Consider the following 23,359-nt stretch of genomic DNA (forward strand, 5'->3'; position numbering starts at 1 on the left):
TTTTTTTTAGTTATGGAAACAAATATTATTGGACAAAGTGCTAAACTTTATATAGCCCAATTTTATCTGCTTAACTTTATGAAGTAGACACTTGTATTGAAGATGAGGAAAATGAGGTATAAGCAAGGTTAAATAATTTAAGGTCTCTGGTTAACAAGGGTCTGGAGTAAATTTAAAGTCTGATTCCAAAGCCAGTGAGTGCTGAAAGGGGGAAGGTGGGGTTCGTTACAATAATCTCTATGGACACCATCACCTCACCTCTGGGCTGGGGTGTGTTACAATCATCTCTATGGACACCATCACCTCACCTCTGGGCTTTTTCCTTGTAAAATGGACATGAGAACCTTGTCTTTGAGGGTATACAGAGTAAGGTGGACAACAATCATTCAAATGGGTTCTCCCTCTTAGCAGACACAGTCAGAAATGCTAAGTTGGTTTCCCTTCCTAAAAGCTGTAGGAAAAACTTCCAGAGGAAAGGAGGTCCCACACACTTGAGATCTTCTAAACAGAGAAATCCTTGCCTTATCTCAGTCAGAATAAACCCTGGCCAGAGGCCTCACAAAATGCAAATACTCCTAATTAGCCTAAGCTACAACCTGAGCTAGACAGGGTGAGAGGCCCTTCACCCCAGGCCTGGGCGGGTAGGCAAGCCCAGGTCCCCACAGACTTTATCTTCCCTCTCCCCTTTCTTCCCATGAACCTCTTTCACTTCCTCCTAGCTGCCAAGCAGAGTGCCGCTCCACACACGGTTAACTCTGAAGCCTTCTCTGGGTCGTGACCTAATGCAGCAGGGCTTCCTCCAGGAAAAGCCTTCCCTCAGCCCCCAACTCAAATCATTCTCTCTCCTACCTCACCAGAGAGTATAACTTTTAGATCACCACCTCCTGCAGAGATTTGTTCCAAAGACTCATCTGGGGTCTGGTAGAGTCCATGCTTAGCAAGTGAGGGAGGCCCTAGAGTTGATTACCCCAGTGCAAAAACAAACCAACCCAAAACACACACACACACACACACACACACACACACACACAGAGAGAGAGAGAGAGAGAGAGAGAGAGAGAGAGAGAGAGAGAGAGAGAGAGAGAGAGAGAACTCTTCTTAGGGACCCTGTCATTGTAACCCTAATTAAATTCTCAGGGAACCTGGCGTTTAGGTGTCCCAGCATTCAAGAGGCTGAGGCAGGAAGATCTAGGCAGTCAGGAAGACACAGTTAAACTGTATATACAAAGAATAAACAAAAAGCACCCACCCCTCTGCCTCAGATTCTCTTCCCCCTGGTGTTCAGTGCTCTGTAGCACACTGCAAGTTTACTGGGCACTGTTTACGGTCTCCCCACACACTAGAAGGAAGCCCTGCAAGGGCAGTCATTTTCCAGGGCTTTGTTCACCACATCGAAAGCATGTGTTTATTGACAAATATTTTCTTTATTACTGGACTTTGTCTCCAACACTAAAACAGTAGTGTCGTTCTGGCTGACACCGTATCTCCAAAACCTAGCTCAGTCACGGCCCATACAAGTGCTCAGGGAATTTTTACTGTCAGGCAAGGTTGCCTGAAGTCCCAGCTACTACTGTACTGGGAGGTTAAGATCTGAGCTTGGTGGCCAACCTGGCTAAAAGGGGAGATGGAGGAGGGGCGATTGCTAAATGAACCAAAGCCACCGTCAGTGGAACAGCAAAAGAAATAGTCCCCCCCCAAAAAAACAACAACAACAACAACAACAAACAAAAACCATCAACACCAGGTTTCCCCGTCTCTTTAGGGCGCAATGTACCTGTCAGTCAGTTTAGCAAACAGACGTCTGAAATCCATCAGGCCAAGCACACTGTGTGCTCAGCCAGTGTGCACCTGACACAAGCTCCCTCTAACCCCTACACGAACACAGCCCCGGCGGGGAGCGGGCAAACCAGGGTCCAAACACCATCTTACCCACCCAAGCCCCACGCGCCTCCTAACCAAAGAACTATCCAGGCTAGTCCCGGATACAAAACACGCTCTCTGGGTGGGCCTGTGCGCTTATTCCATCCCTGCTCTTTTAATGTCACCTCTGGCCTGCTCATAAAAATAGTGAAAAATCTCTCACCACCTCCAACAACCCCGCGGTCCTCAAGAGCAAGCATACCTAAGGTCAGGCGGACCCCTCCCCCTCACGAGAGCTGAGCCAAGGCCAGGAGGCCATCTGTCCAGCAGACGCTCCCCTGTCCTCCCCCCGGGTCACTCGGAGCCTTTCCCCCCTAGCCCCTAGGTTGGCAGGAAGAGTCCCCGCAGAGATAAATCCAAGCCTGATCAACAGGCCTGGTCACCCCCACTCCGAGGACCCCAACTCCGGTGGAGGAGGAAGACCTGTCTGCCCCGGGAGAAACCTCCCCAGGGTCAGAACTTGGGCGTAGCGGAGGGGTGACTGAGGGGCGCCGAGGAGGGCCGACGCTCCAAGTGTCTGCCCCGTGACGGCGCCTGGTCCCCGCGCGGCGGGGACCGTGGAGCTGACAGGGCGTCCCAGCCGAGCGAAGTGCACCGTTATCCCGGCCCGGGCCGGGGGCTCGGCGGGCGGCCGCCTGTCGCGCGCGGGACGACAGCGGCGCGCCCGGGCCGCCCGTGAGCAGCGGCGGCGGCGGCGGCGGCGGCGGAAGAGGCCGGAGACCCGGGCCGGGGGCGGGGTAGGGTGGCGGCCGGGGCCCGCCTGGCGGCGGTCGGGGGAAGTGGCTGCCGCCTCGGGCGGCGGGCAGGGTCCGCCAAGGCTGCAGGGCCGGGCCGCGGCGCGGGCTCTGAGCCCGCTCTCCTCAGACTCCCCTGCCCGAGGTGGAGCGGCCGGGGCGGTGGCCTCACCCTGTCCGGGCGGCGGGGGGCGCTTACCTGGCGGCGGCGGCGGCAGCGGCAGGCCCCGGGCTCGGCCGCGCGCGTCCCCAGCGCCGGCTGCGGGAGCCACAACATGGCGACGGCGGTGGCGGGCGGGGCTGCGGCTCCGGGGGCGGAGCGGGGGCGGGAGCCGGGCTGGCGGCGGGACCTGGCTGAGGCCGCGGTGGGGAGGGCGGGCGGAAGGCGACTCGGGCCTGGGCACCGGCCAGGGCGGTGCGGCTGAGGAGCTGCTGCCCCGGCCCGGCCCGGCCTCGCGCCTTCCGCCTCAAGCGAACGCGACCCTGGCGACACCGCCGGCGAGGAGGGGCGGGGCGGGGCGGGGACGGCGCTACACCCAGGCTGGCCCGGGACCGCGACCTGGGCTGGCGCCCGTCGCCCTCCGCGCGGCCTCACACCCGGGGCTGGAGCGGCCCGCGCGCGGCCTCTCCGGGCCGCCTGGGCCTTCGGAGCCCTGACGCGCCTCTGAGACCTCGCTGCGGCCCGGGCCCGCTGTGCCTTCGCGGCTGCGGCCCGAACCGACGGCAAGTGCCTCGGGAAGCCGGACGATGGCGTCTTCACCTAGACTGGGCCGAGCCGGGCCTAGTCCCGGCTGTGAAGTGAAAGGAAGCAGGAATGGCGTGGGCCAGGGCCCTCAGGTGCGCCCTAAATGGCTGGTCAGCGCAGGCATAAGGGCATCTCGCAGGCTTGGAGGCGTGGGGCGCTCAGACATGTCGCCTCTGGAGGAGCCAAGGGACGCGCGGGGAGCGGAGTCGGGGGCCTGGTACCCTCTCAGGGTGGCCCTTCGTGGGCTTACCGGGGAGACTGTGACCACAGGGCGAGAACTTGGGGGGCGGACAGAAGATGACGAGGGGAACCGCAGGACTTTGCAAGAACCCAGACCTGGGTCTGCAGCGTTGAGGCAGCAGGGAGGTCGGAGCGCCCTGCAGGATGGTCAGGCGTGCAGAAATCCCTTCTGAAGGAACCAGGAAAGAGTGACATTCAGCTGGGGCCTGAATCTGCTGTGTGCCAGGCCCTGCTGGAGCTGAGCGCTTGGATGAGGAGTGTGTTTACTGATAAAGCCATGAAGGCAGTTAAGAGGAATGATTCCAGAAGCTTGGCAGGGGGATGGAGAAGAAACTAGGCCTCTAGCTTAAGGAGGAGTAAACGAAAGGTTTGTGTTTGGTTTTTCCCATTTGAAAGAGAGCACTCAAGTAAGGAAGCCAAAGGGAGATAGAGTAGTTAAAATGCGCATCCCAGAAAAGATGGCAAGTGGGGGAGAGGAAGGCCAAGAAAAGGGTGTTTATCCAACAAGATTTAAAGAATGAATAAAGACAGAAATATTTCTCCCGTGTGGTAGTGCTTGTGTGTAATCCCAGCTCTTGGGAGGAAGAGGCAAGAGGACCTTGAGTTCTAGGCCAGCTGGCATTATAAATTGAAAGACTGATTTAAAAGACCCCAAAAAAGCCGGGTGGTGGTGGCACAGCCTTTAATCCCAGCACTCGGCAGGCAGAGGCAGGCGGGTCTACAGAGCGAGTTTCAGGGCATCCAAAAATACATAGAAAAACCTTGTCTGGAAAGAAAGAGGAAAAACAAGAGAGAAAGAAAGGAAGGATTTTTTTAATCAGGGTTTCTCTCTGTATCCCTGGCTGTCCTAGAACTCTTTCTGTAGACCAGGCTGGCCTTGAACTCACTGAGATCCACCTGTCTCTGAGTGCTGGGATTAAAGGTGTGTGCCACCCTGCCCGTCAGGACTTTTTTTTTTTTAAGTCGGGGAATCATGCGTGTTTCCACCTATCAGCTACGAGGATGGTCCTACAAGACATCCATAGACAGGTAGAGTCTCTGTCTTTTAAACTTTGGCTGCAGTTGGTTCAAACTCCCATAGTGAAATGAATGCCTGTAGTTCTAGCACTCCACTCCCGAGATGGCAGGATAATCAGGAATTTACAGTTTATCTCAGCTATAAATCCACTTTGAGGCCAACTTGAGCTACCTAAGACCTTGCCCCCCCCCACGAAAAAAGAATAAAACCTTTAGCATAACCAGCGTGGCTGACATCTCTAGAAGTTTGTGGGGCACTTGATTTCCACCCCCAGTATCTGGTCCTAACTTTTTTTTTTAATTTTTATGGTTTATTTAACTTTATTTTATGTGCATTGGTGTGAAGGTGTCAGATCCCCTGGAACTGGATTTTCAGACAGTTGTGTGCTGCCATGTGGGTGCTGGGAATTGAACCCGGGTCCTTGAGAAGAGCAGTCAGTGCTCTTAACCGCTGAGCCATCTCTCCAGCCCCTGGTCCTAACTTCTTTATTTTGTGTGTGTTCCTGTGTCTGTCTATGTGTGGAGGTCAGAGGACAACTTGGGAGAGTCAGTTCTCTGCTTCTACCATGTGAGTCCCAGAGATTGGACTTGGGTCGCAAGACTGGGCAACAAGAGTACTTGTCCATGGGGCCAGCTAAGCAGCCCCATTCCTAAACTTCTTGTTTGAAAACAGATACAAGGACAACAAAAAACCCTTTCCTGTTAAGGAAATGTGTTTCCATTCCCTGGTTGTCTCTTCATTTCCTCCACCCCAATGATGCACTGCACCTGTGAACAAAATGGCCAGGGCAAGAAGATGTTTAATAAAGTTGAGTTTGTTTGTAGCCATTAAACCATGTTGAGGGGCTGAAGGATGGCTCAGTGGTTAAGAGCATAGACTGATCTTGTGGAGCCCTTGTTTGGTTCCCTCTGGCCTCTCCAAGCACTGGTGTTCATGTACACACACAATTAGAAATAATTTTTTTGTTTTTCAAGACACGGTTTCTCTGTAGTTTTGGAGCCTGTGCTGGAACTAGCTCTTGTAGACCAGGCTGAGCTTCAACTCCCAGAGATCCGCCTGCCTCTGCCTCCCGAGTGGCTGGGATTACAGGCGGGCACCACCACCACCTGGCTCTAGAAATAAATCTTAAAAAGAAAAGAGTAAGAGTCATGTTGAGCAGCCAATGAGATGGCTCAATGGTTAGACGTAGTTATTGCACAAGCACAAGGACCTGAGTCTACTTCCGCAGAGTCACATGATCCAGTACATAGTATGGATGTTTGTCATCCTAGCACTCCTGTGGGTAGGTGAGAACCAGAGAAAACAACTCTTGAAAGCTCAGGGGCCAACTAGCCTGGTCAACACAGCAGAAAAGCTACAAAAGATCATCTCAAGTGAGGAAGGAAGATGAGGACCAGTAGCCAAGGTTATCATCTGACTGCCACACACATGCCACGGTACAAACGTGACCACACTGTCTCAACGTAGACAGATGAATTTGTCGTTATCTACATGCAGACATTGTACGTACACACCAGCTGTGTGCGCGTGTATTTGTGAGCCTTCAAAGAATTAGGGTTTAGAAAAGACCATTGGAATGAGATCTTTTAGGTGTGTATAGGACTTTAACAATCAAAAACGGCCTAGGTGAGGAGAAAGTCAAGAGAAAGTAGAGAGATCAAGAATATCCAGCAAGAAGACAGTTTGGTTGGAGCCTGGGACTCCTGTAGCAGAGTAGGGGAGCCTGTCTGGGAGGTCAGGAAAGGATTAAAACACAGTGAGTCAGGCTGAATTCTAGACTTCTTAGACCTGGGTGAACCACTGGAGCTTGAACTGTGCTGGCAATACAATCTGAAGTGGATTTCCCCATTATTTCTCACTCAGTGAAGTTGTAGACTTTAACCCTTCGGTCCTAATAACTGGACGTTTGGTTGACTCAGAACAATGAGGCAGGGAGAACAATCAATGTATTCCAGCTATTTATACAATAAAAATTGGACATTGCTTCTCTGTTTATTACAATTTTTTTTGCTAGACAATAGAGTTCATGTAGAGAGAAAATTATCAGGGTAAAAAGGAAAAAGAAACATGCATTTTAAACTAGGGTTGTTGACTGTTCAATGTTTTTGTTAAGTTTTAATTTTATTTTCTGTTTCTGTGAATATATGCCCTGCATGGGTGGGTGTCCTCAGAAGAACATGTGTGTACACATGTGGGCTACTAAATGATCCCAAAGCTGAGAGGTAGAGGTGGCTGTAAGGCACCTGGTTTGGATCCTGGGAACCAAAGTGGAAACTGAACTTGGTTCTTCCGGAAGAGCAGCAAGTGCTCATAACTACTGAGCCATCCCTCCACTGAGTCATCTTTCTGTTCCTTCTGACTTTTGAGACATGGTCTCTCTGCCTGGCTGGTTTAGAACCTAACTTTGTAGCCTAGCCTGATCCTCTTTCCTTTCCTGCCCAAAGCTAGGATTACAGGCATATACCACCACACCCCACTTATGCAGTGTTGGGGATCAAACTCAAGGCCTCATGGATACTAGGTAAGTTCTATGCTAGCTGAGCTATATTCCTAGCCCCTTGATTTTTGTGTTTGAGACAAGGTCTAGATACAGTTCAAACTGCCCTTAAACTTCCATTTTCCTGCCTCAGTCTCCTGGTCCTTTTCCCTTTATCTACCTTCCTTCTTTCCATAGTACTGGTGATTGAATCTAGAGTCTTCAAGACTTCAAGCATGGTAGGCACATCTAAGAAAAGGTGGGTCATTGTGAGTTCAAAGCCAGCTGGGTCTACAGAGTTCCAGGACAGCCAGAGAAACCCCAGATAGGAGAGAGAAAAAAAATAAAGCTGAGTGTGGTGATACACACAAGATCCCCAAGACCCTAAACTTACTTTAAATAGTTTAGGATTTTTTTTCTTTTTCTTTTTTTTTTTTTTTTTTTTTGGGTTTTTCGAGACAGGGTTTCTCTGTGGTTTTGGAGCCTGTCCTGGAACTAGCTCTTGTAGACCAGGCTGGTCTCGAACTCACAGAGATCCGCCTGCCTCTGCCTCCCGAGTGCTGGGATTAAAGGCGTGCGCCACCACCGCCCGGCTAGTTTAGGATTTATATGACCATCATAGACATCAAAGAAGCCAGATGTTGTATAGCCCTGTAATCCCAGTACTCGGGAAGTGGAAGCAGGAGAATCTCATCTGAGAAAGTTTCAGGCCAGCCAGAACTACACTGTGAGGTCCTCTCACAAAAACAGATCCTAGTCAGCACACTGGCAGCTGACACAGGCAGATGAGTTTGAGGTCAGCCTGGTCTACAGAGCAAGTTCCAGCACAGCCAGGGCTACACAGAGAAACCCTGTCTACAAAAACCAAAACAACAACAACAAAACAGATTCTGATATGTACTGATTTCAAATGATTACCTAGTACATTAGCAAAATATACTCTAAAGATGTACTTTCCAGGACTCGTTCATGATGCAGTTGGTGATACAGTGATTGCAAGGTAAATTAGCATAATCTTTTAAAAGCAATCCGAAGAGCCTTAATAGACATTTGAATCCTTTTTGCCTCACCAGTAGGGCTCCTAGAAACTTCTTGAGAAACAGTCCTCCCTCAAAAAACAACTATAAACACAACAATGTTTACTAACAATGTAATCTTTTTTTTTTTTTTTTTTTTTTTTTTTTGGTTTTTCGAGACAGGGTTTCTCTGTAGCTTTGGAGCCTGTCCTGGAACTAGCTCTTGTAGACCAGGCTGGTCTCGAACTCACAGAGATCCACCTGCCTCTGCCTCCCGAGTGCTGGGATTAAAGGCGTGCGCCACCATCGCCCTGCCTAACAATGTAATCTTAATTGTGATAAATTGTAAACGCAGTAAATGGTTAAGTAACTGATGTATGAAACATTGTATAACACTACACAGACAGGAGTGTTACTTGGAAACATTTGATTACATATTAAATGATAAAAAGATACAATTCTCTAGTGTCTACTTAAAAACTACTGAACTACATACCATAAAGGTTGTTTCTCTTAAAAAGATAAAATGTGTATTTTCTGCGTTTGTATCAGCCCAGAGCAGCAGGAAACAGATGGACCACTCAAAATGAGTAACTGAAGAGAAACAATGTACAAAGATAGGGAAACTGACAAGGAGTTGTGACCCACCCTAGGTCTGTAGTGTAGCCACCATCAATCATCAGCCTGAAGGGCCAGAGATGAAAGCAGTTACTAGGACTGTTAGCTCTGAGAGGAAGAAGCAGGAGCAACGAGACCTTAGAAGCACACAGCCCGCCTTGCTTGCTTTCAACTCTCCTACAGTACTCCACGCTGGTTGAACCCAAAAGGACACCTAAGCTGAATTGGCCCAGGTGAACTGTTTTTCAAGGTCAGCCTCTAGACCTGAAGAGCTCAGTGAGGAAAGTGAGGACTGGGACAAGGGGCAAAGGCAGACTATCTAATCATGTGCAAACTGGGATTGCAAGAGGAGCTCAGTGCTCGAGTCCTCGTCTAGCATGAACAAGGTCCTGGGTTCAAACACATAGAGGGAAGGAAAAAAAAGATTCAGAAAAAGCCAAACAAACCTAAGCATTCAGCCAAGGACCTCAAGGGAACTTGGGGAAGCAGGTTATCTAGAGTTTGAAAGCACAGGTAGCCAGGAAGCAGATAGGACAGATAAAAGGAGCAGGAAAGACTAATTCATGCTGAGGCCAGGGTGATGGCCCCAAACGAGGCTAGTCCATTGTTTTGTTATAAATTCGCACAGAGTCTAAGCCAGGAATGATAGCAATCAGAGATGTGTATGAAAGGGTTGGAGAGATAACTCACTTTGGGCCAAGCACTTGCTACACAAGCAGGAGGACCTGAGTTTGTCCCCTGGCACTCAGAGGCTCGGTATAGGCCAAGTGTGGTAATGCAGGTTTTTAATCCCATTACTCAGAAGGCAGAGGCAGGTGGATCTCTGTGAGTTCAAAGTCAGCCCAGTCTACAGAGTGACTTCCAGGACAGCCAGGGCTACACAGAGAAACCCTGTCTCGAAAAACAAAAATGCTGGGTATGGTGCTCCACACTTATATTGAAAGTGCTGAGGTGGTCTAGACCAGCAGATTCCTGGGGCCCGTTGGCCAGTAGCTTGACCTAATCAGTGAGCACTAGGTTCCAATGACATGGTGGACTACACTAAAGGGTGAATTTGGTCCTCCACATGCATGTTCACCCCCACCCACACATACATACACAAAAATAGATTTTGAAAACATTTTAAAGGTGTATATATGTTTAAATGGACTGTCAGCATAGGTTTCTCTTTCCTAGCAAAACTTCATGCAGTCCACAGATAATGATGTGGTACCTACCCTGTGCCAGGAACTGCGAGGCCCTGGGGATTGAAGCAGAAACAAAATTAGCCTCCTTGCTCTGTGGCGTTTACATCCTGGTGGGGGTGGGCCGACCATGCTTAAGTGGAGATAAAGGAACTAGAGGAAGGCAGAATAGAATCCTGTCTACTCTCCTACCTATGATAAACCTCTTGGTCTGAACCACACAGCTCATTATGTGCCAAACCCTCTGGGCACACTGAACCCTTGGTGGCTCTCACTTAGACCAAGATCATAATGTTCTTAATTGATCTTCCTGCGTCCCACACCCTCCAGCTATGCTGTGGGGATGCCTGAAACAAAATCATTTCAGTAGCCTGCTTGAAACTCTCTGATGCTCCCTCATCGACCATGTTGGATAACAGCTAACCTGCTTATCACTGCCTATTTATTTGTTTATATTTGTTTTATTTTGTTTTCAAGACAGGGTTTCTCTGTGTAGCCTTGGCTGTCCTGAAACTAGCAGCCTTGTACACCGGGCTGGCCTCGAACTCACAGAGATCTGTCTGACTCACCATCCTCTTTTTCAACTCTTGATTCCATCCTCTGTTTCTGCCTTCCTCGTTCTCCTTTTCATCCCACTATCCCCCGTAGTTTATTGAACATGCCATGTTGCCTCTAATTTCTGCCCCATTCCACAAGTTGTATTTCTCTTTTTCTTTTTGTATTATTTGAGCTTGAACATGGGGCTTTGTACATGCCAGACAAGGGCTCTTCCACTAGCCCTTTTGTTTTTGTCTTTTTAAAAAAGATTTATTTTCTTATCTTATGTGTATGGGTATTTTTTTTTATTTTTTTTATTTTTTTTTTTTTTTTTGGTTTTTCGAGACAGGGTTTCTCTGTGGTTTTGGAGCCTGTCCTGGAACTAGCTCTTGTAGACCAGGCTGGTCTCGAACTCACAGAGATCCACCTGCCTCTGCCTCCCGAGAGCTAGGATTAAAGGCGTGCACCACCACCGCCCGGCTTTTTTTAAAATATTTATTTATTTATTTATTTATTATGTATACAATATTCTGTGTGTATACCTGCTAGCCAGAAGAGGGCACCAGACCCCATTACAGATGGTTGTGAGCCACCATGTGGTTGCTGGGAATTGAACTCAGGACCTTTGGTAGAGCAGGCAATGCTTTTAACCTCTGAGCCATCTCTCCAGCCCGTGTATGGGTATTTTTGCCGGCATGCATATATACATGTATGCCTGGTGCCATGGATCCCCTGGAACTGGAGTTACAGACAATTGTGAGTTGCGCCTGTCAGGCTAACTTACTCATGCCATCTGTACCCTACTGGTGTTCTATGGTTGTGTACTAACTCCGCCCTCTTATGTTGCTGAGAGGATTCAGTGAATCCTCCATCCCCCCAAAAGGCACAGAAAGTTCAGGGCCTGCTAGGGAACCCTAGCAGTGTCTTGAGACAGATACCTGAGTAAAGATACAAGAAGAGCAAAGAAAGCCGAAGCTGGATTTCTACAGCGTGGGCTAAAGTGAGAGAGGAGGGAGGGAAGCAGAAGGGAAGGGAAAGCAACGAAAAATTCTTGTTTTAGTCTTGATTTTGGGAAAGTTTTTTTTGGTTTACCCGTTTGTTGTTGTTTTTTTAACCCTTTGTTGTTTAGGTATTGTGAAGTTGTGAGATTTCTATATATAAACGTGTCTCTCTGTGTGTTTTCTTTGGTTTTGGGTTTTGTTTTTTTTTTTTTTTTTTTTTTTTTTTTTTGATTTTTCGAGACAGGGTTTCTCTGTGGTTTTGGAGCCTATCCTGGAACTAGCTCTTGTAGACCAGGCTGGTCTCAAACTCACAGAGATCCGCCTGCCTCTGCCTCCCAAGTGCTGGGATTAAAGGCGTGCGCCACCACCGCCCGGCTTGGTTTTGGGGGTTTTTGAGACAGGGTTTCTCTGTGTAATGGCCCTGACTGTCCCAGAACTCTCTTTGTAGACCAGGTTGGCCTGGTCACAGAGAATCTGTCTGCCTCTGCCTCCCAAGTGCTGGGATGAAAGGCGTACGCCACATCATCCAGCTCCCCACACCCAGCTTCACGTCTTCACACTCTCAGCCTGGGACTGGGGAAACTGCCATCATCTTCTTCCTCACCCAAGTGTTTCTCAATGCTATTCAGGTCCCTCTGGCTAATAGAACAGTTCTGGTGGAACTGTAAGGACTGGATTCTTTCCAAGACCACCAACTTCCTCTACCAGTAGACACAGTCTTTCCTTCTGCTGCAGCTCCTCCGGTTCCTGGAGGAGTAAGAAACAATGTCAAGGATGATGCTGATTACCTTCTTGTCTGGGGCCTTGAGCAGATTCAGCAGCAGCCCCAAGACTCTGAGTAGACAAGCGTGGTCAACTGGCCCTGAGAGGCCTCTGTTGCAAAGTTAGCCACAGTCCACACAGCTTCTTTCTGAATTCTGCATTCTTTAGTAGGGCTACCAATGGAGGCCGCAGGTTACACACAGTCAGCTGTAGATGTGATGTTGAACCCAATGGCCACGTTACTCATGGTCCAGACAGCCTCCTTTTGAACTTCGGTGCTTCGGGAGCCTGCCCTTAAGCATGCCAGCATCGATGGTCTTCTGGGTCTGTTGGTCTGTCTCTGTGACAACATTGCCTACATGAGGAAAAAAAGGGGCAAGACATTGAGTTCCAAGCTGGTCATGAGGTCTACCACCCTGAGCAGCACCCCAGTGGCCACCACATGATAGATGCACTCATGGAAGGCCTCTGTGAGGTAGGATGTGGCCCAGCAGGTGTCTGAGAAGGTCTCATTATCATGATGTCACAGGAGCTGAGAGCACCTCCTCCCAAGGGCACAGATTCTTGTTTCAACTTAGATGGGAGGAAGCCAGTGTGATGTTCCTGAGAAATGTGATTGGTATGTTTGTCGAAATAAGGTTGAGCAGGCACAGGATGGCATTGTTTGTAGCAAGTCTTTCTCTGTACGGCCAGCTCCCAAATAACAACACAGAGACTTATTATTTATGAAAGCTCGGCCTTAGCTTAGGCTTGTCCCACTAGCTCTTATAACATAAGTTAATCCATTTATATTAATCTGCATTTTGCCTAGTGGCACTTTACCTTTTTTTCATTCTATATGTCTGTCTGACTCCCTCCACATCTTTTTTTTTTAAATATTTATTTATTTATTATGTATACAATAGTCTATCTGTATGTATGCCTGCAGGCCAGAAGAGGGCACCAGACCTCATTACAGATGGTTGTGAGCCACCATGTGGTTGCCGGGAATAGAACTCAGGACCTTTGGAAGAGCAGAATGCTCTTAACCACTGAGCCATCTCTCCAGCCCCTCCCTCCACATCTTATTGGCATCTCTCTGTACCTTGATTATCTCCTCCTACTTCCTTTCTCTGTGCCCAGAAGTCCCACCTACCTCCTGCCTAACTATTGGCCACTCAGCTTTTTATTACACCAATCACAGAATACATTTTCACACAGGGTACAAATGTTCCACAACAGTTGTTGGAAATGAGACTCTCTCTCTCTCTGAATTCTGGGCTATCACCAGCTCTATTACCAAGGGCTCACGGAGATGTGAAGACAGGAGTTCAGCTGAGGGCTGGAGGACACCTTCACAACAGCTCAAGTCGGCTCTGAAACTCCCAAGGCAATGTTGATGAAAGCCCAGGCTGCCTGGAACTGCAAGCTGGGGAGAGCTGCCACCTTCAGGAACTCTACCAGCTTGGGGATGAACCCTGCCACAATAATCAATTTTAGAGAAGGATTCCTTTCCTGAGATACCATTTTCCTGGCGGCCTGATGGCCACAGGATTGGATCTGAGCTATTCATGTCTTTGATTATGTCTTCCAGAGTGTGGCTGGCTTGAGAAACCGACTCATATTTCTTTTTTTTTTTTTTTTTTTGGTTTTTCAAGACAGGGTTTCTCTATGGCTTTGGAGCCTGTCCTAGAACTAGCTCTGTAGACCAGGCTGGTCTCGAACTCACATAGATCCGCCTGCCTCTGCCTCCCGAGTGCTGGGATTAAAGCACGCGCCACCACCGCCTGGCAAGCCTGTTTTTAAAAAAACAAACTCTCTGAGTTTGAGGCCAGCATGGTCTACATAGTGAGTCCCAGGACAGCCAGAACTGTTACATGGAGAAACCCTGATAAAATAAAATAAAATAAAATAAAATAAAATGCTGTCCCTTGTGAACCACTGGAGGAGTAGATGTGAGTGCAGGGATGGAGTCTAAAGTAGCCACAGACCAGTGAGAAGGAAGGAGGAAGGTCTGTGACAACATTTGAGGAGAGGATAAGAGTGTGGGGCATTATTCAGGACCAGGGGGCTGAGTGGGACTGCAATGTGACAGACTGGTCACATTTTTCTGGTGGTTCTAGGAGCCACAGAAGAGAAAAGCACACCCCAAAGGGGGCAGATTTATAGACTATCACGGCACAAAGGCAGGAGGAAGGAAGGTGCTTGGGGGGATCCCTTAATTTGCCAGCTGACTGGCTCTGAAGACTTATGAGACTAAGGTAGTAGCCCGAGGGGTCACTACAGTGTCAGAGTGGGCGAAGTGTGACAGAGAAGAAAGAGAAAGAAAGGCGATCAGTAGACCCAAAGCTGTGTAACAACGCTGCCTGCCAAATGAAAGGGGGAAGTAAGACATTAACCAGGGAGAATTCCAAAGTCAAGTGAGGCATGTGTGCGTGCGTGCATGCGTGCGTGCATGTGTGTGTGTGTGTGTGCACGTGCGCGCATGTCTTTACAGCAGGATTTATAGATGCTGGCCAATAGAATATGCCCTAGAAAAGTTAGGAAGGGCATGATAGAGTCGTGGATAGCTCCTTTGGGCCAGGATGTTCCGTAAGGGTATGTTATCCTCAGAGGAAGAAACTGGGGCACAGAGGAATTAAATCAATTGCTCAGGAGCACACTGTTAATCAATGGCAAAGCCCAGGGCTGAACCAGGTTGGTTATGTGACTACAGAGGCCCAGGGTTGTTTGCTTACTCCTCTTGCTCCAGAGCAGCAGCATGGGGCGGGCAAGAGAGGAACTTCTCCTGGCACTGGGGGGCTGGAAGACACTCCTGTGCTGATGATCTGGCTTTATTGTTTAGTCTCCCTCCCTTTCACACACGGACTGGCAAAGGCTATGTAGCTGAAAAGGCCTCACTTTACCCAGGAGAGTCCTCAGGTGGCAGATCCAGGCTGACCCTTCTGAAGTCAGACAATGAACCGGACCTGGCCAAGAAAGTTCAAGGGACAGATCTGAACAACTGTGTGGGCCCAGATTCCCACCCTCTGCCCAAGTGTTTGCATCATGAACAATTGTTCCCCCTTCCACCCAGCAGAGTGGGAGGGAGAAGTTCCTGTGCACTGGCAAGCTTATGGTAATCATGAGACTATTAAAACTTTCTCCCTTTCTTGTTTTCTTTCTCAGGGTTTCTTCAAGCCCAGATTGCCCTCTACTTTTCCTGTAGCCGAGGATAACCTTGAACTTCTGACCCTACTACCTCCACCTCCCTGAAAAGTTTCTGCACCCCATAAGCCTCTCCATCGACACACCAATCCAAATCAGACCAAATCAAACCGAAATAGAAAAAGCCCAGGTTTAATGGATAAAACGCTCCTGGGTGATTTTCCAGCCCCCAAGAAAGGTGACAGGAAAGAGAGACTGGGGGGGGGGGATAAAACCACGTGTCTGTTTCCTTGGAGGCACTTTAAATGCCCTGTGGGCGTGGTCTTGAGCTTCTGTGGGGGGAGAGGTCATGCTTTGGCTGGCTTTCTGAGATGCTGGAGGGTTTGGAGAAAGATGGGGGAGGGGCTTGGGGTGGAGCTTCCACCAGAACACTTCCCAGTACTGGAATTAGGGGTGTGTTATCGCACAAGGCCTTGAGATATATTCCTCACCTACTATTTTCTGTTGACTCCAAAACAGCCACCTACAGAACAGACCTCATCTATTTTACCACACTTTCATGTGCAGAGAAAACCCAAACCAAACAACACAGGACAAAGAAAACCGCAACCTCATGGTCAGGTCATAGGCTGGGGCCAGAGAGACAGGAAAACTTGGAACTATGGTGAACAAATTGGGCAAATAGGACTCAAGGTCCAGAACACAGGACCAGGTATGGGGTGGTTGCCATGCCTACATTCAAACCCCTGAGGTCAGAACAGATAGTTGAGACAGTGTCCGGACACAAAGGCATCCAGTAGACCACAAAAGGCCTGAAAAAGCATAGCTAAACCAAAAGGAAACGACCACCTGACCCAGTTTGAGGTTAATCCCTATACACCCAGACTACCCACTCCTCAGGAAAATCCCATTTGTCACAATACATGCCGTTTGCTGTGTGGGCTTATGAAATGAGCCACATATATGATTTGAAATCCCTCCCCCTTTGGAAGGTTGGAGGTAGAAAGGTAGATGGAGCAGGGTCAACCATGCAGCCCTTGCTAAATCCCAAACCTGCCTTGCCTTCTGGGATTACAGCTGTAAGCTACCACACCTGGCTTAGGCTGCAATTTATAATTTTCTAGTAGTTTGCCAGTGAGAGAGAGATGGCTGAGCAGGTTAAGACACTTGCCACCAAGCCTGAGTTCCATTCCTGAGACACACACAGTGGAAAGGGAGAAGTAACCCCCACAAACTGTCCCTTGACCTCCACTCATACACTGGGGCGTGTGTGTGTGTGTGTGTGTGTGTGTGTGTGTGTGTGTGTGTGTGTGCATACTATAAACAAACAAATAAATGCAATAAAAATGTTAATAAAAACAATCGCTTAGTAGCTCCATCTGAAAGTACAATTAGGTTCAGGTGTGGTGGCGCTCGCCTTTGATCCCAGCACTTGGGAGTCAGAAGCAGGCGGATCTCTGTGAGTTTGAGGTCATCCTAGTCTATAGAGCGAGTTCCAGGATGGCCAGGGCTATACAGAGAAACCCTATCTTAAAAAACAAAACAAGAATACAACTAGTCAAAAAAAAAAAAAAAAAAAAGAAAGAAAGAATACAACAAATCGCTCCATTTAAAATTATAGACAGGGCCTGGAAAGATGGCTCAAAAGTTAACAGCACTTACAAAGGACCCGAGTTCAATTCCCAGCACCACATCAGATAGCTCACAACCACCTGTAACTCTGTTCCAGGTAATTTTTAGACAGGGACTCTCAGCCAGGTGGTGGTGGTGCATGCCTTTAATCCCAGCACTCAAGAAGCAGAGGCAGGCAGATCTTTGTGAGTTTAAGGCCAACCTGGTCTATAAGAGCTAATTCCAGGATAGGCTCCAAAGCTATAGAGAAATCCTGTTTTGAGAGAGAGAGAGAGAGAGAGAGAGAGAGAGAGAGAGAGAGAGAGAGAGACTGACTCTGGCCTGGACCCATCTCTCTCTGCCTTCCCAGTGCTGGGATTACAATTCTGTATGACCATATTTGGCTTTTTGACATGGGTTCTGGGGGTTGAACTTTGGTCTTCATGCTTGGAATGCAACATTTTATCTATCAACTGAATCCCTATCTTTTTTTTTCTTATTCTTTTTTTTTTTCTTTTTCCTTCAGATAGGGCCCCATGTAACCCAGGCCATGTGTAGTAAAAATGACTTTGAAATTGGGTGGTAGTCTACGGCCATACCACCCTGAAAGCGCCTGATCTCGTTTGAAATTGGGTGGTGGTGGAGCCCTTTAGTCCCAGCACTTGGGAGGCAGAGGCCAGCCTGGTCTACAGAGGGAGTTCCAGGACAGACTCCAAAGCTACACAGAGAAACCCTGTCTCGAAAAACCAAAAAGCAAAGCAAAAATATAAAATAAAACTCCACTAAATTATTAACATGGAGCCAGCTGAAAGGGTGATCTGCTCAGGGGAGGACCAGGCAAGCTTTAAACGGATATGACTCTTGAATGGGATCCACTGAAGAAGCAGGAGTTGGTCGTCCGAAGTGGGATGCCCTTCTGCTACTGTCATTTATGGAATGCCAAGCATAGTCTAGTGGACCTCGCTCATTAGCACACTTAATCTTCACTTACAGAAAATGAAACTACCGGGGTGGGAGTGTAACACAATGGTAGAGGACTTGTTTAGTAGACACAGGCCCTGAATTCAAGTTCTAGTACACCCTGCCTTTACAAAGTAGGAGGGAACCCTAGAAACCATCACCTCTGCTTATAGATGAAGAAATGAAGCATGGCACAGGAGTACATGGATATAAGGTAACTTGTCCAGGGTTCCACATCTCTAAGGTTAGAGCAGCTTGGCCCTGGAACTAGATTCATTAACCCCTTCGCCATATCCTGGGACTGCAGGTCGTTGGATATGCCTGGATTTTAAGGTAAATATCTCCAAGGAATGTCAGAGGTCAAATCAACAAGGCAGGGGCCAAAGACAGTTTTAGCTTCAGCACTTTGAAGACAGGCGCATGGTAGTCTTTTGGTGTGTGTGTGTGTCCGTGTGTCTGTGTCTGATTGCCAATGTCCATATCCTTGAATGTGGTTGCATTAAGAGATTCACAGTCAGACTTACCCGGCACATTTTCAGTGGTGACTCAAAACAAACAAACAACTAATTCCCATAAGATCTCTAAAGCTATGTAGAGAAACATCAGGAGCCAGCCCTCTGCTGCCAGATCCAGGGCTCAAAAGGAGAGTTGGGATTGTAGAAAAGAAATGGGGAGGGGGGGAAGGGGAGCTTATCAGAGGAGGCCCAAGCCCCAGCTAAATGGAGCAGAAAGGCTGAAGTGTTCCTTATTCTTGGCCCCTACTCTACCCACGGGGCTTCCTCCTTCACAATGAGGCTCTCCCTCTGAGAATTTACATTCCTTTCTTCAACAGGCAGGCAGCATGGCCAAGCAGGAAGTTCTTACATCCCTGACCTGTCCTTCCATCACCACGTATACACACATGCCAGTCTAGAAGGCCTTGCTTCCTTCTCCCAGCTGCCTATGCAGCTGTCCAGGATTTTTTAGAGAAAGCTCTTCAAAAGTCTTCCAGAGATTTGAGCGGCTCCAGTAATCCCTCTGCATAGAAAGTGCCTTTGATTTGTGGGAAGGAACTATCTTGCTGACACCCCACGCTCTAAGAGCTTGCCTTTCTTGTCTCTGGTTTCACGGCCCCTGAGTCAGTAAGCAGAAAGCTCTGTCTCTGGAGACCCCTGGCTTAGCCCTGAGGAGGTTGACTGTCTTCAGAAAATCCCGGAGATCCCTTTAGGAGACAGTCCTGGAGCACAGGCATTTCTGGCCTGGTCTTTGTCATTGTGTTGTGAAATGCCAGGACTTCCTCCTTCCCTGAACTGTCGAGGAGCCTACCCTTTCCTCCTTCATTGAGACGGTCAAGGAGGTACTTTGAGATTACAGTTGTGTGCATATGTATGTTTGTATTTTTTTTTTTAGAAATCTTTTTTTTTTAATTTAGAATATTATGTATTGGAATTGTAGAGTAAGAACATATTTGGCATGTGGCTTCTTTCATTCAGCATGGTTACTTTAAGATTCACCAATGTTGCCGGGCGATGGTGGCGCACGCCTTTAATTCCAGCACATGGGAGGCAGAGGCAGGCGGATCTCTGAGTTCGAGACCAGCCTGGTCTACAGAGTATTCCAAGATGGGCTCCAAAGCCACAGAGAAACCCTGTCTCGAAAGACCAAAAAAAAAAAAAAAAAAGATTCACCAACATTGTACATGTTGATAGTTCTTTGATTGCTGAGGATAATGTTCTACAGATACGCCACAATTTCTATCCTTGGGAATGCTAGGTAAGTGTTCTACTACTGAGCCACATCCCTAACCACTGGTTCGTCCTTTTGCTTTTTAAAGGTTTTTGTTTGTTCATTTGTTGTTTTTTATTTTTATTTTTTTCTGAGATTGGGTTTCTCTGTGTAGCCCTGGCTATCCTGGAATTCACTCTGTAGACCAGGCTGGCCTCATATTTTTTAAAGAGTTATTTTGTTTCTATGTATGTGTGAGTGTGAGAGAGAGGGGGAGAGCAGGCGTGTGCGCACACTGTCGTGCACATGTAGGTACCCAAGGAAGCCAGAGGAGAGGGCGGAGTTCATTGGAGCTGGAGTCACAGGCCTTTTCGAGTTGTCTGATGTTGGTGCCGGGATCTGAACTCCATTCCTCAGGAGAGAGCAGCAATGCACTTACTGCTGAGCCATCCTTCCAGCCCCACACTTCTGCATCGCTGACTTGTCTGTCTATTGCCTGCTTGTTCCTAGGATGGGATCCGGGCCCCAAGCGTGTCCAACAGTGCTCTGGCCCTGAACTGCTCATGCACTGGAGCATATAGCGATTTTAGTACAGGTAGGAATTTTTATTGTTTTGTTTTCTCAGAGACCTTGGCTGACTTGGTACTCTCTGTGTGCTGACCTTGATATTAGGCCTTCCCAAGTGTTGGAATTACGGAGTTGAGCCACCAAACCCCCACCATGAGTTCTCCCTCCCCCAACTCACTCTGCAGACCAGGTTGGCCTTGTGAACTCAGAAATTCTCCTGCCTCTGCCTCCCTCTGTGTTGGGATTAAAGGTGTGTACTACCACCACCTGGCTCCATGAGGTTTTTTTTTTCTTTGTTTTTGCTTTTTATCCTCACTTTGCACACTAGAAAATCGGGATTAAAAAAAGAGATAAATGGCCGAGTGGTGGTGGCGCACACCTTTAATCTCAGCACTCGGGAGGCAGAGGCAGGCGGATCTCTGGGAGTTCGAGGACAGCCTGGACTACAAGAGCTAGTTCCAGGACAGGCTCCAAAGCTACGGAGAAACCCTGTCTCGAAAAAAAAAAAAAGAGAGAGAGAGAGAGAGATAAATGGGCTAGGGCTTGGATGGAATTCAGGAGGAATTGAATGGAGGCAGTGCAGGTGGATATGATCAAAACACATTGTACATATTATGAAAATTTCAAAAAACAAAAATATACTTTTAAAAAAGACAAGATAACCAAAGGCTCAAGGTAATCTGTGGTTAAAAGCCAAGTGAGAGTTAGACTCGACCTTTAGGCAAGGAGTAGGCTACCTACAAAAGAAAATACCAACATGCCATTATGACTGACAGGGTCCAAAAGCCATGTTTACTGGGAAGGTTGGCATCTTGTCAATGAGGAAAAGAGCACATTGAATCCCACATTTGGAAAATGTATTTCTTTGGGCCTTGCACATTTTTGTCCTTGGGTCACCCTAACATCAACATGATTTTTATAGGAGACACCGTATCTGTCACAGAATGTAAAAGGCCTCCATCAGCTATCCTCATCTTTCTGAGGCAGGACAGACTGAAGGATAAAGGCAGCCCTGGCTAAGGTCTTTCTCCTGCTGAGAGTGAACAAGTCCAGCCCAGCAGGTGAAGGTGATTGGCCTGCAAGCCTGGCAAGCTGAGTTTGAACCCGAAACCCACTGAAGGTAGAGCAGTGACTCAGCAAAGCTGTCTTCTGATCCCACATGCTCAGCCTGGCATGTGCCTCTCCACACATCATACAAAGACACACACACAATGCTTAAAGACTGAAAAAAAAATTTCAGCACAATTAAAAGAATTTGCTGTGAAAATTGCCTATAGAGGCCGGGCGGTGGTGGCGCACGCCTTTAATCCCAGCACTCGGGAGGCAGAGGCAGGCGGATCTCTGTGAGTTCGAGACCAGCCTGGTCTACAAGAGCTACTTCCAGGACAGGCTCCAAAAAACCACAGAGAAACCCTGTCTCGAAAAACCAAAAAAAAAAAAAAAGAAAGAAAATTGCCTATAGAGAGACGATATTCCTTTTACATAGAAATAGTTCAAATAAGAATGTTAAAATAGCAATGAACCATGCTTGCTGCTTGAGCACATGTGACCTTCACATGTGGGCCTTATTCCTTTACTAACCGTAAGCCTGTAAACTCTGTACATAATAAAAATGTCTCTTAACACCTTTGTGAACTATGACTTTACCTTATAGATGTAATCCTGTCTAATACACCTCAGGGAAGAGAGAGAAGAAAAAAGTGTGTGTGTGTGTGTGTGTGTGTGTGTTAGAAACCCTTTGAACAATGCAACTTCAGAAGCACCAAAATTATATGTGTGCTTACTGTTAGGACACCTCAGTGTTGCCCTCTCATGAGAAGCCCATGCCCACAGCTGGGTATGTGCTGGTCTTTTCCTAAGCAGCCATTAGCACTTAAGTTTAACTCTATAAAGGGCTAGAAAGATGCCCAGTACTTGCTGCTTAAACATGAAGATCGGGGTTCAGGTCCCAGAACCCATGTGAAAAGCTAAGGATGTCTCTTGGAAGACAGATGGATCAATGGATAAAGTCCTTGCCACACAAGCTTGAGAAGCAGAGTTCAGACCCAGTGCCCATACAAAGAGTTGGATGTGGTGAGGCACACCTGCTGTCCCGGGGCTGAGGAGACACTGTGTGTGGTTCAGTGAGCTCCATCTTCAGCAAGAGAAAGATACCTGAAAAATAAGGTGAAGACGTTATAGAGGAAGACATCTGATAGTGATCTCCAGGCTCTACTAGCACCCAACCCCCCACCCCCACCATGAACAGACACATGTAGACAAGAGGCTTCTAGAGAGGCTTAACTCCCCGCTGTGAATGTGGGCAGTACCAGCCTATTAGTTGGGGTCCTGCATAGAACAAAGGAGGGAACCCAGCTGAACCCCCAGGATTCCTCTCTTTCTCTCTGCTTCCTGGCTGTGGATGAATCCTGACCATCTGAAGCATCTGCTGTGACAGACTGTATTGCTGTGTGAATTTAGCAGAGTCACCATATGGGGGGGGGGCTAGAATGAAAGAATGAATAGCTATTTTTTACAAGTACTTTGACCTTGAAGAATCCCGTGGGAAACAGTGACTGTTTCCTGTGATCTGTAGAATTGTTTTGCTGAAGGGACTTGTAGCCATCCCATGACTGGTCACAAGACACTTCAGGCACACCTGAGGCTCTTGCATTATTGTGTATTGCAAACGTTATGTAATAAAGGGCTAGAGTCCTGGGCCGTGTGATGCTCTTGTTTAATAGGACATGTAAATTAGATTAGGGGCCTTGGGCATGAGGAAATACTTTGTGTAACTTTCTTTTTCTTTCTTTCTTTTTTTTTTTTTTTGGTTTTTCGAGACAGGGTTTCTCTGTGGTTTTGGAGCCTGTCCTGGAACGAGCTCTTGTAGATCAGGCTGGCTTCGAACTCACAGAGATTCGCCTGCCTCTGCCTCCTGAGTGCTGGGATTAAAGGTGTGTGCCACCACTGCTCGGCTTTTTTAAAATTTCATTATTTTATTATACACACACACACACACACACACACACACACACACACACAAGAGGGCCCCAGATCTCATTACAGATGGTTGTGAGCCACCATGTGGTTGCTGGGTTGAACTCAGGACCTCTGGAAGAGCAGCCAGTGCTCTTAACCTCTGAGCTATCGCTCTAGCCTGT

At 48.0% G+C, this 23,359-nt stretch overlaps 1 protein-coding gene across 2 annotated transcripts in view; it reads right to left on the reverse strand.

Annotated features, from left to right (window-relative positions):
* Nucleotides 1-2,931, reverse strand: part of Znf592 (zinc finger protein 592) — a 52,138-nt gene extending 49,207 nt beyond the window's left edge. For both annotated transcript variants that reach the window (XM_057756114.1, XM_057756113.1), the window contains exon 1: nt 2,854-2,931. The gene's annotated coding sequence lies outside the window, so the exon portion shown is untranslated. The remainder of the gene's footprint in view (nt 1-2,853) is intronic.
* Nucleotides 2,932-23,359: the final 20,428 nt, after the last annotated feature.

This window comes from Chionomys nivalis, chromosome 23 (genome assembly GCF_950005125.1).
Source record: "Chionomys nivalis chromosome 23, mChiNiv1.1, whole genome shotgun sequence".
Taxonomy (NCBI): domain Eukaryota; kingdom Metazoa; phylum Chordata; class Mammalia; order Rodentia; family Cricetidae; genus Chionomys; species Chionomys nivalis.